Source organism: Cuculus canorus, chromosome 23, assembly GCF_017976375.1.
Source record: "Cuculus canorus isolate bCucCan1 chromosome 23, bCucCan1.pri, whole genome shotgun sequence".
Classification (NCBI taxonomy): Eukaryota; Metazoa; Chordata; class Aves; order Cuculiformes; family Cuculidae; genus Cuculus; species Cuculus canorus.
The window spans coordinates 7,793,443-7,807,639 of NC_071423.1; the positions used below are offsets into that span (position 1 = coordinate 7,793,443).

Here is a 14,197-nt window from a genome sequence, read left to right on the forward strand (position 1 = left end):
TGTTAACCATTTTATTAGTTAGACCAGCAATGTAAGCACAAATCTGGATGAGGAAGCCATGGCTCTCTCGCCCCATACTCTGACCAGGAGCTTTATTGCTGTCTAAAAACATCCTGAAACCATCCCAGTTCCTTGATGCAACATCATCATTTTTGTGCACTGAACATCTGTGCTCTGACATGAAATCCAATGATGGAACTAATGTAGCTCTGTGGAAGCCAATGAACCTGTGTGCTCATTTAGGATGACGGAAGATCTCAAATCCCACTCAAGTTCTATGTGACACAGGAAATGTAGACTTTCAAAAATGTCTTATTTCATATTCTGCAGCTATAAAATAAACCATCTCAGTATCACATGGCCAGGCTACTCATTTTTTCTACAACTTATCCTTGCAAGTATTTCCTGTATCTCAATCTTGTTGTGAATGTTAGATATTCAATACATTTAAAAAATTATTAACTAAACCCCATCGCAGAGGGGGGTGGAACTGAACAATCTTTAACGTCCCTTCCAACCCAAACTATTCTATGATTCTATGAATCTGTTTGATTAAGGAAAATACCATTAATATCACTATTGCATGGAGACTAACAGGTACACATTGCAGGCTATGTAGTTATCAGCAGAGCTGAGCAAAAACTTCTCCAACAATTTGCTTTAAAACAGAAGGTGTAGAAAAAGCATTTTGTTTCATTTATCTCCTCAGCTCAGTAAAGGTCCTTTCATAAATATATTTCAATAGAAAACTCCTTATGAAAAATTTCCTTACTCTCATCTTAGCCTAAATAATCTAAACTTTTCTCAGGTTGGCAAACTCCACTGTGACTCTTTCGTTCATGACTCTCCACCTCGACTTCCTGCTCTTCCATCGCAACTTCAACTTCCTCTTCACCGCCACATTTACAAATCCTTGAGCTGTCAGCTCCGTGCTGGCACTTATTCAGAGCCTTCTCGCTCCCTCCTCCGTCACTATATTGAGACAGGGAGCTGCGCCCCGCTTGGCACACGTGCTTCTACTGCAAGTACCAAGACCCGCTCCAAGGTGCCATGGCAGCATCCAAGAATGAACTGCCAGAAGAAGGTACTCACTGAGAAGATATCCTCTATGCCAACGTCTCTCTGCACAAATGTCATAGTAATAAGCAAATTTTTATGTGGACTTGTATGCAACCTACGTTCACTTTACAAAAGCAATACAAAGACCCGATAAGATAAAGTGTTTTCTAAACACTTAAGCAGTTTCTGTCTCGGGGTCTGACATCTAATCCACCCTGTGGCCAACTGTGAGACACCTTCACCACCTGCGGCACAGATTATCCCAGCAAATTTTACCCATTTATAAGAGCTTGGCTTCAGAATTACAGGTATTTTGCTCCCATCACTTTAAGCTCAGATGAAGCCTGGACAGATGAAAGTGTATTTGCATCCCAGAGGAACAGCAATCTCAAGCAGATATAAGCGTCACACATCTAGTCATGCTATCAAATAGAATATCTACTGCTATGACTGACGTGAAGTATTGAGTTTAGGAAGTGAGATCAAATATTAAACCAGAAGTTATTTCATTACTATCACTTCTGCACCTTCACATTGATCAGTGCCTGGCTCTTTGGTTACTACCTGTGTACTATAAGCATTCTTCTTCTGGGAGGAGAGAAAGAGCACCATAGCACTCGTGTCATTATGACACTTTCTTTTGGTGACATCAAGCTCCATGTTTGTTTTCTAGTGATTTTTGTCAATTATGTCTTCACCCAATTAGCACAATCATACCTAATTATGTAATTAGTGTAAATATGTACTCTAATGACAATGTTCAATTATGCTTCGTATTGATGTCATAGAACTTCCTATTAAATACTGTGATAGGGAGACCCGCATTACACGTTGAGCTGCGTCCCTGTATAAGTTCATGTGCTCGAGCGCCTATTGTTCGTGAACCCTTTGAGGCCTCTTGCTTTTTCAGAGTCACAGAAATGATTTCACACTTCTGTGGACAAAAGGAAATCTCTGTCCCAGCCCAGTTAGCTGTATTTTAAAGCAATAGTCTAATCAAATAACTGTGCCTTTTTACCTACTGCAACCCTCTGATTTCTGCAATTGAGCGGCTGAAGTGAAAATGGAAAAGGCTGCTGCCTTACCACAGGGAAGACAAGTTGTGTGCACTGAATATTTATTTTCAAATGGAGAGGAAATGTCATTGTCACAGCCATTCCCAGACAGCTCGAGGGTTTCAATCTCTAGAGTTAACTTCTGAAGATGTTAGATCAAGATGCAAGCCTTAGTCTGGACCAGGAAGCATCATTCATTTTCCTGCCTGTTCCCTTCATGGACCTCAGCTGAGACAAATATTCAGAAATCTGCTTCCTCTGCTCTATGCTACAAGAACCTGAATTTTACATTCTCCCCAACAAGAAGGGGAGAATTCAAATCCAGAACTGATTTTTGAGGATTGAATAGCTGGAATATTCTACTCTTTTAAAGCATGCTTCAATGCAAAGCAGCGATTTAGTCATGACCCACAGAAAAGCAGGGTTTCAGAAGGCAGAATATTCCCAAATAATGACACAGAAGATAGTGCCTTGTGCACCGATTCCCTGCTGCCGTAGCACACTTTGTGTGCATTCACAGACCACTCCTACTGCCTTTACAGACAGGAATAAGACAGTAAGGTTACCAGCAATGGAAATACAGGCTAAATGTGTTCAAGAAGGCTGAATTCTATTTTGATATTTTCATCAAGAAAATCATCAGCTGAGATTTGGCTCTGAATCTTTATGGCTGTGAATGATGTAGGAGAAGAAAGAACCCACCTTCACTTTCAGATCCCAAGCAGGCTATTGCAAGGCCGGCCAAAGAGGGGGTGGAAAGCAGAAAATACTCATGAAGAAAACATATTTCCTTAAGTCATTGAGAAAAAAATAAATACCCAAACCCACAAATGATATTGTTCCAGTTTGAGGTCTGAAATCTGGTTTGCTAAATTTCAGCCTGGCGTGATCTTTTTTATAACTGACTTTCATAAACCTCAGACAGAAGAGATTTTACAATGGAAACGCTGACATGATTCCTACTAGTCATCTCACCCATTCAGCTCTACGTGATGAAACTCTGTTACTAGAACTTGGTTGGGATGGGTAACCTGAAGAGGTTCAAAGGTTTACTCTAGCTCAGAAGATTCTCCTAGAAGTCTGGCAGGCACATGAAACATGGCTGGAACTTCAAGAGTCTGCAAAATAAGGAAACAAATCTCATCTGGGTTCAGCTGGAATCCAGAGCATGGAAATATTCTGAAAGCTATCCAAAATTTTTCAACACATTACAAAAATGGTCTCTGCCCCAGCTTTTAGCAAGAGTTACAGCAATCTGAAGATTTGCTCAATATTACATTTCAATAGCTGGTACTTTCTAGGGGAAAGGTAGCAATGCTCTTGCTCCTGAACCATATGTAGCTTCTTGTCAGCAGCTGGGGCCCAGCATCAGCTCTGGGTTAGACAACACATGACAGAGACACTCTGCCAGCTCTACGGGCGGATCAGGGATGCTGGGGGGTAAAGTGCCACAAGCTAGCAAAGGTTGCAAGGTTTATGACTTTAAACGATGCCAACGATGCCAAAACCTATTTTTTTTAACTTAGCCTGAGCCTGTTCTGTGATCAAGCAGTGCCCTATGATTTCATGGAACGGTTTGGTTTGGAAGGGACCTTAACATCCATCCAGTTTCAACCCCCTTGCCATGGGCAGTGACACCTCCCACTGGATCAGGGGCTCCAAGCCTCATCCAACCTGGCCTGGAACCCCTCCAGGGATGGGGCAGCCACCACTGCTCTGGGCACCCTGGGCCAGGGCCTCCCCACCCTCACAGCAAAACATTTCTTCCTAAGATCTCATCTCAATCTCCCTTCTTTCAGTTTAAAATCATGGCATTTTGTTTTGGTGTGAAGCTCAGTGAGCCAAGCCCAGGTTGAACATTCTCATTTGATATTCTGCACAGCAGGACAAGACCCAGAGCCCACGCTGGCTTCACATCCACACTGGAAAGTAAAGAAACTCATAGTTGATTGCCATATAGCTGTACCAAAACATCGTCCCAGTTCCAGGATGGCATGGTGAGGCTACATCACATCATGATACTGCATATCTAGAAGCAAAGGCTCCACAGTTTGGATGGAGCACATCTCCCATCCTCCTTCAGATCGCTCTGGCTAATGCTTATGCAATGCTTCTAAGTTATGGAGCCTTCCTGGCTCAAGGGCAGGTGTCGTACTTAGTCTTAGATTCCTCCCCAAGAACATCCTCTCCTTACTTTCTCCCTTACCGATTAAAATCAGATAAACAAACAAACAAAAATACATCAGAGTACTGAATTAGTTATTTATCTGCCTCTTAAGAGTTTAACCAGATTTGATTATCTGAATAAGAGAATTTGGATATGGTTCAAAGTCCAGGGTACACAATTACATTCTGCTTCTCATGAATCCCATTTGCCACTGCATATGGTTATTCTAATCACCCAAATGCTATTGTGTGCTCCTCTGCTGACAAGGGCTCTCTGTGCTCCACACCAGACAGGACTGAGAAAACGGGGAGCACACAAATGGGATGATATCCACACCCTAGTGGATATCGAGCAACAGACTTGTCTGCAAGGGATCTTCCAGGGACTTTCTGTGAAAGATGTAACAGAAATGAGAAATGCTCTTGTTATTTTGAGGGAGAGAGACATGATTTACCAAATCTGGGGGGGGAAAAAAAAAAGGGAGTTTGCTTTGGAAAGGCTTTGGTTTGCTTCTTCAGACAAGAACTCTGCTTCTGGTTTAAACTGTAACTCAGGCCAAATGAAACACAATTGTAAAGCCTCCCCAGATGCAGATAGAGCCACGAAACTCCACAGGAAGCGGTTTTTTTCCCCCTCTTGGGAGGCACTACAGCAATGACTTTGCCTATTGCTGGAGAAAGGAGCCGCATTAATTAAAGTACCAATTTTTGGAGAGGATATTGGGACTTTTCATATCCCCAAGGCCTCCCTGCTACTTTCTACATGCAGGTGCTCCGGTTTGTTTCCAGCTTCAGTAATGGTCTTAGATTTCTTTAAGTTCCTCTGCAACATCAAACTGGGTGAAGCATTCAGTACTTCCTGCCCTTAGCAATTTTGCAGTGCGTCTGTGCACTGTTCGGCAGTCGCTGTACCTCAGTGACAGATGAAGAGATCTCTTGGCATACTGTATAGCACTCGGATCAAAGCTGCTGCATAAATGTAAGCTCCTTATCAACAAAGCGAGGAAGAAAAATTCATAAGAAACATACAGGTAGAAGCTCCACGGCTTTCAATTAGTTTCTTCCATCCTAAAGGGAAGACACATTACAAGGTTCTTCACATCATTTTGTCCAGACTCCAGTTTCACTCAGAAACTTAATGAAGTGCAGTGAAATACAACCAACAGAAAAGAAATACAAATTAAGGCTGGGAACACAATAACAGTACTTTTCAAAAGGATGAAAAATGAAGGGCTGGGGGAGGATATTTGAGGCTGTAGTTAAGAAGAACAGGGGGTAGTTCAACAATTTTAACATTTAGTGCAACGTAAGAGGAGGAGGGGAGGGGAAAGGCACCGAGCTAGTGGCAGGAAGGCAGGAGCTGGAGCCAGGCCATCCCAAGTACTAACTCTGGCTCAGAGTGCTGCCTTAGCAACATCAAGCAAACAGGTACAGTGAGAGAACACTTCGATACCCAAATGACACGTTGCATCATGGCAGAAACCATAGCTACGAGAAGCTACGCTGGTATTGCTGACAGAAGCGCTGACTCTACTCATGCCCACGTTGGCATCCTCTCTGCCGCATCTCTTGCTGCAGAAGACAACAGAGTTCAAGAGGCTTCCTTGGGCACGTTTACCCTGTCCCATAAAGCAGAGGCCACAGCATCTCCAAACTCACGTCAGGCTGAGCTGATGCATGCCCACACAGTGGCACAGCTACTCTTTTTCTCTGCCAAGCACCAGAAAACCAGAAGCAACCAGAAAACATGCCTAGCCTCAGAATACGATGTGATGGTTCCTCACAGCAGCACGGGGACTGCATCTCAGCCCCATTCCTGAAGGCACATTTCTAAAGCTTGATTTCTAAGCATCCACCCGTGTTTGTATCAAGTCTCTCACTGAAGGGAAAAATAAAGTTGGATATCGATGAGCAGGTCCCAGCACAGTCAGTGAGAAAACACACTGAAATATTTTACTAAAAAATCTGTTTCCTCTTGCCTCCTCTTTGATTCAAATATTGATTTTCTAATCCAAAAATATGCTCCCAGACCCAACTGCAGGATCTCATTTTGCAGCACATCTGCCCAATTCCCCTGCCATGGGCTTCTGGCACTCTCAAAGCAACAGCACCTGAAGTGCCAGCCTCTGGAAACATCCGTGACAAATTCCAGGCTTTTCTTAGCATATTCTGCCAGAAGCCTAGTGTCTCCAAATAGTTTCACAGAGAAGAGACCACCACGCAGGAAACTATTTACAGTCTAATTATTTTCATATAGAATCTGTATATTGGGATTTTAAAAAAATGACTGCTTCAAAAATAATTGTTCCACTTTCACAATTCAAAAAAGTTTGTTTTCCATAGCAGGTTTTATGCTGCCTTCTTACATGATGGGTTTTTTTTCCTGCCCTACCAGTTCTTTGGAGTTTACAGCATGATTATTTTCCCTTCAAAACTGTTTTAAAAACATAATAGCATGAAACTGGAAGGAATGGGATTCTACAATAAACTAATTTTTGAGAGAGAATAGGAGGTGGAAGGCCAATCCACTCCCCTGTTAGAGAGCTGCCGCCACCAAGCAAAAAACGGATCCACATTACTTCACAAATGGAACAATTTTATCTGCTTCCCAAGAACCTGTGAATTAAACAACCTAGGAACAGTCCCTAGCACGTCCCCACAACCAGACCTATGCAGAACGTGTCTGAGATTTAATTTCTCCGGTCCGATGTCAAACAACTCCCCCGTCCCATTTTACTCCAGCACAACTGAGTGGCTGGTTTGCAGGAGCGTATCTGAACAGTAACCAAACCTGAAAGCTGATATGATAATTGTGAAACAATATTTGCAGCTCTAATTTTATATATCTGGAAACAAAAGACAGGAGGAGGGAAGAAGGCATTAGAAGAAAGATACAAGCAGCAAAGTTGAACATTGGCAGTTGAAATGCATAAACACAACACCGCGCACTTGCCAGACAGACACATACCTATAGATACAAGCTTGTGTGGAATATGACCACAAGTTCGGATCTACGGGTTTGTGGCAACAGGCAGGAATCTCTTCTGTAATTTGCTAGGGTTGAGTTTTGATTTTGTAATGAAAGAGGAAAACCATCTCTGCAAATGAAATTTCAGAGCTGTTAGTAAATACCAGCTTTCATTCTCCACAGCACCTTAAGAAACTAAAGCCCCTCCTTTAGGGAGGGGGAGATTCGTGTATTGACTTTGCTCTAACATTAGCTCTGAGCTAGAGTTCCTTTGCGCCCATGAAACCCTTGAAAAAAGATCAGCAAAATAAAACAAATTTTAAAATAAACAAAATAAAGCAGCTCTGTGTTTCTTTCTGGGCAGCACTTTGCTGGACAGAATTCCTGATGATTACACAGTCCTGGAGGATTAACAGCCAGCGCTGGAGGTATATCGCTAGCAGTGGAGCAAACTATCCAACAGCAAAGATTTTGTATATAGATAGAGCTGCAGCACACACGCATACCCCCACCCCACTCAAAGTTGTCCTGTTCCCATTCTGACAGCCTGGCTAAAACAGAAAAAAACAACTGCATAAGAGTTGTTTTAACTTTCAGATAAGTCACTACTGATCTGGGGTTCTACTTTAATTCTCTTTTTAAAGGAAAAAAAAAAAATCCTTTCAGTCTGCTAAACAATCCAGACATCTCCCCTAACCCCAGCTCTCTGCAGCCATACTGCAATTGGTCCTAAAATGACAAATATAATACTTTTTTAGGAGTTTTCTAATAAATCTTGAGAAACAGTCGCGGAGTGAAGTTTTGCCACTGCAAGCAAGAAGCGTCCCCTCCTTCCCCTGAAGTTTCCAAGTTTTCTTTCCTGCGTAACATTTCCAATTAATGACATTTTATTGGGTGGGCAACTGGCGGGGAATCGGGCTGAGGAGCGGTCTGGCTGTGAGCTCCACACCGCCCTGGCAAACAGAATCAGTGCTTAATTGCGATTAAAGTCTTACAACATTTTCACTTCCTGCCTCTTCTCTTTCTTGAGAAGATAAGCTACATTAATGCAAGCTGGTGTTATTCTCTATGAATTGAAACAGTCAACACTTGGAAAAGAATTCTGCTACTTGGATGCTTTTAGAAAGTTCCCCCACTTCTTGTGCAGGTTCTTAAAATAAATCACTTCAACCTTTCCAGCCTGGTAAGTAGGCAATTAAAACATGCAATTTTCCTTTACTGGAATTACTGCTTGGGCTGGCTTACAAGAAACTCCTGTTCCATCCAGCAACAGGGATGTTAAACTTTTGCCATCTGTCCAAAGGTTACCTAAATTGATCCTCTAAATTTAGATTCCTAGCACTTATCCTCCAATACCTACCTTAAAAGCGTCCAGCTTTCCCAAAGTTTTCAGCACCCAAAATTCATACCAAGAACAGGAGCTGCAGGGAGTTAGCATCTTTGAAAACTCAGGACTATTTTTATGTTGGAGCCTAAATGCAATTTAGTAGCACACAGAATTCAGAGAGCTCTTGCCCTGCAATAACTGTGCAGCAGTCAAGGCAATGGGTCAGGGAGCACGTGGTCCTGCAGACAGAACAGAGTCACATCATGCACAAATACACGTATTGTGCGCTCCTTTGGAACTGAACTGCAAATGGGATATAACAAATGTTACCCTACCAAAAATAACTCCAGCCCTCCAACTACAAAGCTCATTTATTTCAGGGAACCCAAGACTGAAATTCAAATTGTCTTTTGACCCTTTTAATAGAACCTGTTAGGCACAGCATTAGGAGCCAGTAACATTGCTGCTGCATGTACCAGTATTTCTTACAATGGCAAGGAATTTTTCCATCAGACACGTCATTCTAATGCTATAATGCAATACAGCATAAGACAGTATTTTCTGTATGTGCATATTCATTTTGACCCTAATATTTTTTTCCATTAGCATAAGTATATGAAGGTAAGCAAATTTGCATGTCTCTCTGCATGGCAAATAAATACTTATTTATTCATATGAGATAGGAAAAAACGTAGTCATCTCACTGAAGTTCTTATACGATGTGGAGGTCACATTTTTTGCTAGGTTTTCCTGCCTCTAAAACTTCCCCCCTTAATAGCTCACAATCTCATTTTCTAACCACTGGGATAGTTCACATCCATGAAAGAAACCAAGTTGTAACGTTTGGGTGGCCTGTACATACCTTCTTGCAGTATGGGACATGTGTCCTCAATTCTGACTGGTCTGAATGGAAGCTGCAGGCACCCAACACACTTCAGCAACTGCTCTTTATTACTGAATTATCGCAGCTCTTCTCAGAGACCGGACTGAGCTACACCTTCTTAGAGCCCACCACATGCTTGCGAGGGCAGCTGTTAGGTGCTGACCCATACAGAAAATACACCCTTTATTTAGTTGCCCACACAAGAGCCGATCCCTGTCGCAGTTCAGGCCAACCATCTCCTACTCCCTTGCCACCTGATTGGCTTTTACAACACAAAAGGAAAGGAGCGCTAGGATCCCTTGCCACAGCTTCAGTTGTTGAAAAAAGGAAAGAGAGCAGAAGAGAAAGCAGCAATAGCTCTCTGTAGAAAAGCACCTATGACTGCCAAATAAATCACTTGGGCAGGTCCCCACTATAAATCTGATCGGCCACTTCTGTGTTCCTGGGAGCCCCGTCGAAAGGCAGCTCGGTGGCACGGAGATTTCACCAAGTGGCACCTCTATGCTGTAAATTAAAGCTATCCAGGAACCAGACTCCTCTCCCTCCTACATTTTGGGCAACAAATTCATGGACAATTGTAGAGGCAATGAACTGATAAAGGCAGCAGCAAATGAATACGGGTTTGTTTTTTGCAAGGTACGGATTATTATTTTTTTTTACGAGCACTGTTTTTTTTTTAAAGATTAATTTTACTTGTAGCAAATCTATTCAGGGAGGTTGAATGAGAGCCATAATTATACAAGATCTGGGTTTTGAAACGTTTCCCTACATTGATTAATCATCCAGCTGTTGTACCTTCTGAAAACCTGATGAACATATACACAGTGGCAGAAAATCCATGAGAGCCAAACAAATCAATCCCCTTCCCACTACATTCGTCTAGAATGCTAAGATTACAAACAAAAAGTTTCAACCTGTACATTAGGGAACATGTTATTTATATTAAGGATTGTGATATTCTTATATGAAGCATACTTTGCTTCACTATTAATTTTATTACATGCCAATGATCACAGGACCAAGAAGGCTTTAGTGCTAGAACCTGGGACAGCCAAAAAAGTAATACATTTTTGTTAGTGTTAACCCAGCCCAAGACTGGAACTTTATAGATTTATAGCCAAAGGAATATAGCAGGAAACACGTAGAAATAAAAGTCTCTAAAGACATAACATTGGGTTTGGTCTGTGGGTGGTATTTTTGCAAACCACAAAGCATAAATGCCCTGTTCAGGAAAATCGATCATTATGGAATACATTGTGTGCCTGAATAAGAAGCTGTTTGCAGCCATTTCATACTTCTGCCATGAAAATAAGACAAATAAGAAACATGACTGCTAAATAATTCCCATTCTTTTCCCCTACCCCTTCCCCCCGATTTTAACCCAGATCTATTTAGGCCTATAAATATATATATTTATATATAGACACACACACACAGACACTCTCTCTACCTTAGGTTTAAAGACCTGCATAAATAGATTTCTGTACTTTAAATAATTTTAAGAAACTATAAGGAAAAGGAAGATACTGACTGGAGAAGGTATGAGAAACCACATTACCTCCGTATCAGCATTTTACAAGATTCCTTATTGAATGAACGCTGCCATCTTGCTAGGCCCAACTCTTCAAGGCACGTACTCTGGAAGATAAAATATTTATGGATATTTTCATGGCATATTTTCAAGATATAGATTCTACATTTATACACCCAGAGGCTACAGCTTTAGAAGCAAAAGGAACAGATCATGTCCTAAGAGAGAAATTACTCCCCCCTCCTGATATCCCAATTTTGTTTACGAGGATTATTTTCCATCTTACACCTCAATTCAGCCCTGCCCTGCACCATGCAAGGAGTTAAATCTGTGGAAATAAAACATTTCTGGTAACGCAAGCATTTAAGTAGTTCGCCAATTCGATTACCACCAAAGCGATGAAGAAAAATAAAGCAACGTGGAGGTCGCAACAGCAAGCGCATTCCCTGCTAGTTAGTAACCCGCACCAACTTCTTAAACTGATTAGTTATCATATCTAGATTCCTATCCAATTAAAGTTTGAGAAAACAGAATCAAATAGGAGGATCGTTACCTGCTTTTGAGAAGGTTCACCAAGCAAGCATTTTAAGCTTTTTGACTCTTTTAACACTGATACAAGGAATAATTATTTCTCTCTGCCGATGCGATTGTTAAAAGAAGTGAAACCCCGGATTGTGGTGGCTTCGCGGATGCTATTCTTTTTGCACCACAGCAGGATTCTTGGCTGCCAGTCCAAGCTGCTTTCACTTGCCAAGTTTTAAGATGCCGGTTTTGCCTTTCATTTTATTGTTCCTTTTGCAACGTTAAAGACCGACTTAAAAACCCATGCACAGCTGCTATCGGGGAAGGGGGGGGAATTATTTGAATTTTGCACAAGAATGGAGATGAGGAAGGCGCGCACTGTGATGTAACCACAACGACACCCACAGAAATATTCCCAATATTGGGGAGGGGGAGACGACGGACTCACACTCAGAATCCCGGCGTATTCCCTACAACTCAGTTGGGATGTAGTGTAAGAGAAGGAAATAAAACCATCCAAGCCCTACAATCAACCGTAGTCACGTACGAGGTGGATGTTGGTACTTCTACCTCCCTCCCACCCCCCCAATCTATTTTTTAAATCCACTTTCTGCAGCTTATGACTGTTCTTTCTCACTGAGGATTTCTTCCAAAGGGGAGCAGGGAAGCAGAGGCTGGGGAGCAGCCTAACAAAAGGATTCCTCCCCTGCACACGGACTCCTACCCCACCCTTTGGCTGCTTCCCTCTGATAGGAGTTCACCCATGCCCAAACATCACGGCCTTTCTTTAGACGCAATGCCACTGTGAAGAGGCTCAGCATCACGGCCAAAAGCTTCCACCAAAATCCAGTACGGGGCTGTCAATACTTTCATCAAATACATTCATTTATCGTAAGCAACTGATTTTATATATATATTTTTTTTTAGAGACTGTGTAAAAATAAGGTGGGAATAGATTTTTAAAACCCCCCAACTTCTCTGTAGATGAGTTGATTTATTTTATTTCACTTGATGCATCAACAAAACTATTGGGACTGGTACCTAAGCTAAAATCCATTTAAAGGAACAAACAGCGACAAAAAGTTGTTTGTGATCCTTCTCAGACTTTAACTAGCTATTAAAAGCGTTACGGTGGCTTACGCTCAATATACATCATGAAGTATGGAATGATAGAAAGCTTCCATCTGTGGGAGAGCATTCAGACACACACAGAGTCAGACTGAACGACTGCTTCTTGGTGCAGATGTTGGAAGGACATATACTTCATATCTGAGTAAAGAAAATCCCCACTCAGACACGGTTCCTTGAGTTACCCATGCAGGCAGCCCTACAGGCATACAAAAAGCAGGCAGGGTAGGCAGAATGGCTGGAAATGACTATTTTTCCCAATACATAGGTGACTGTTTGTACAGCCTGCAAGCCAGAAAATGGAAGCTGTTTCAAACATACAATAATGACAGTGAAAATAGCTCTGACACCAGCTGTTATACGTGCACAGGTTTACAGCAGAACTAACTGCAACTTGCAGAGGATGAATTCACCCCCATATTTCAGATTTTAAGAGGAATAAAAAGAGCTTACCAACAACTTAAAGTTTCTCTGAAAGGCAACAGGGTGAAACAAAAGCAGCGTGAATTAAATAAGGGGGGGGGGGAGAAAAACAGAAGCTTTGTTCTAAAGTGGAAGCATAAGATGTGAAATTTCAAAATCAGATGGCTTGGTCTGTGATTTCTTTCATTTAAATGAATTGATCTGTTGCTAAACTGCTGCTCTTGTGCCAAGAAACTTTAACTCTTTCAGCTCAAATTTCTCCATGTTTTGCTGTTTTCTCTCTCCTCCCAAGCAGACTACAATTAAAGCAGAAATTAAAAATGAAAGGGGGGGCAATAAAAAGCAAGAGCATAAAAAGAACAGGGGAATTAAACCCCCAAGTACACGCAGAATACAAAAGAGGCACGATCTGGAAAGTATTGGTGCTTCATTCGAACTTCTACTGTATAAACAACGTGATTCTTGTTCTTACTAAAACTTGGAAAGGAGACAGAAAGGCCTTCAACCTTCACAATTCCATCTACAGCAAGAACTCCAGGGTAAACCCAATCGAAACAGGGCTAGCAGCAAGGAAAACAACAGAACCTCTGACCTGTTTCAGTGCAAACATTCACTTACCGAGAATGCCTTAAGCATTTCCAACAGAACCCCCTTTCCTATGCATGCTCGCCTATGTGAAAAAGAACAAAAAACCCCATAAAAACTGAAAAACTCACAAAAACAACCCAAAAGAGAGCTGCTATGATAAAATTCTGAGTGAGAGTTCCTACTGCTTTTCCATTTTGTTTTGGATTTGTTTTGCCCACTTCAAAAATAAATTAAAAAAATTGTATTAAAAAATTGAAAATAGACTTGTCGTAATTAGCGATAATTCCAGGAGGAAAAAAAATTATGTGTAGAACAAAAAAAAAAATAAACACAAAAGAAGATATTTATATATCTATACATTTCCCACTTTCCAGTTCTGCTGCAGTTTCCCCTAAACTGCTGCTGCTCGCTCCAATCTGCTGCCTGCTTAACAACGGAATGACAGGCAACATCTGTTTGTATAGAAGCCAAGATCAAGCCTTCAAAATTTTTTTGGCTCAGTCTCTTTTATTTTTCACCCCCCCCCCCCCCCCCCCCCCCCCGAAAG

General features: G+C 41.7%; 1 long non-coding RNA gene across 1 annotated transcript in view; it reads right to left on the minus strand.

The window, feature by feature from the left end:
• Positions 1–14,197, minus strand: part of LOC128854356 (uncharacterized) — a 155,622-nt gene that overhangs the window by 18,852 nt on the left and 122,573 nt on the right. Inside the window, exon 10 of the long non-coding RNA XR_008453397.1 lies at positions 11,017–11,096. This is a non-coding gene — a long non-coding RNA (uncharacterized LOC128854356). The remainder of the gene's footprint in view (positions 1–11,016; positions 11,097–14,197) is intronic.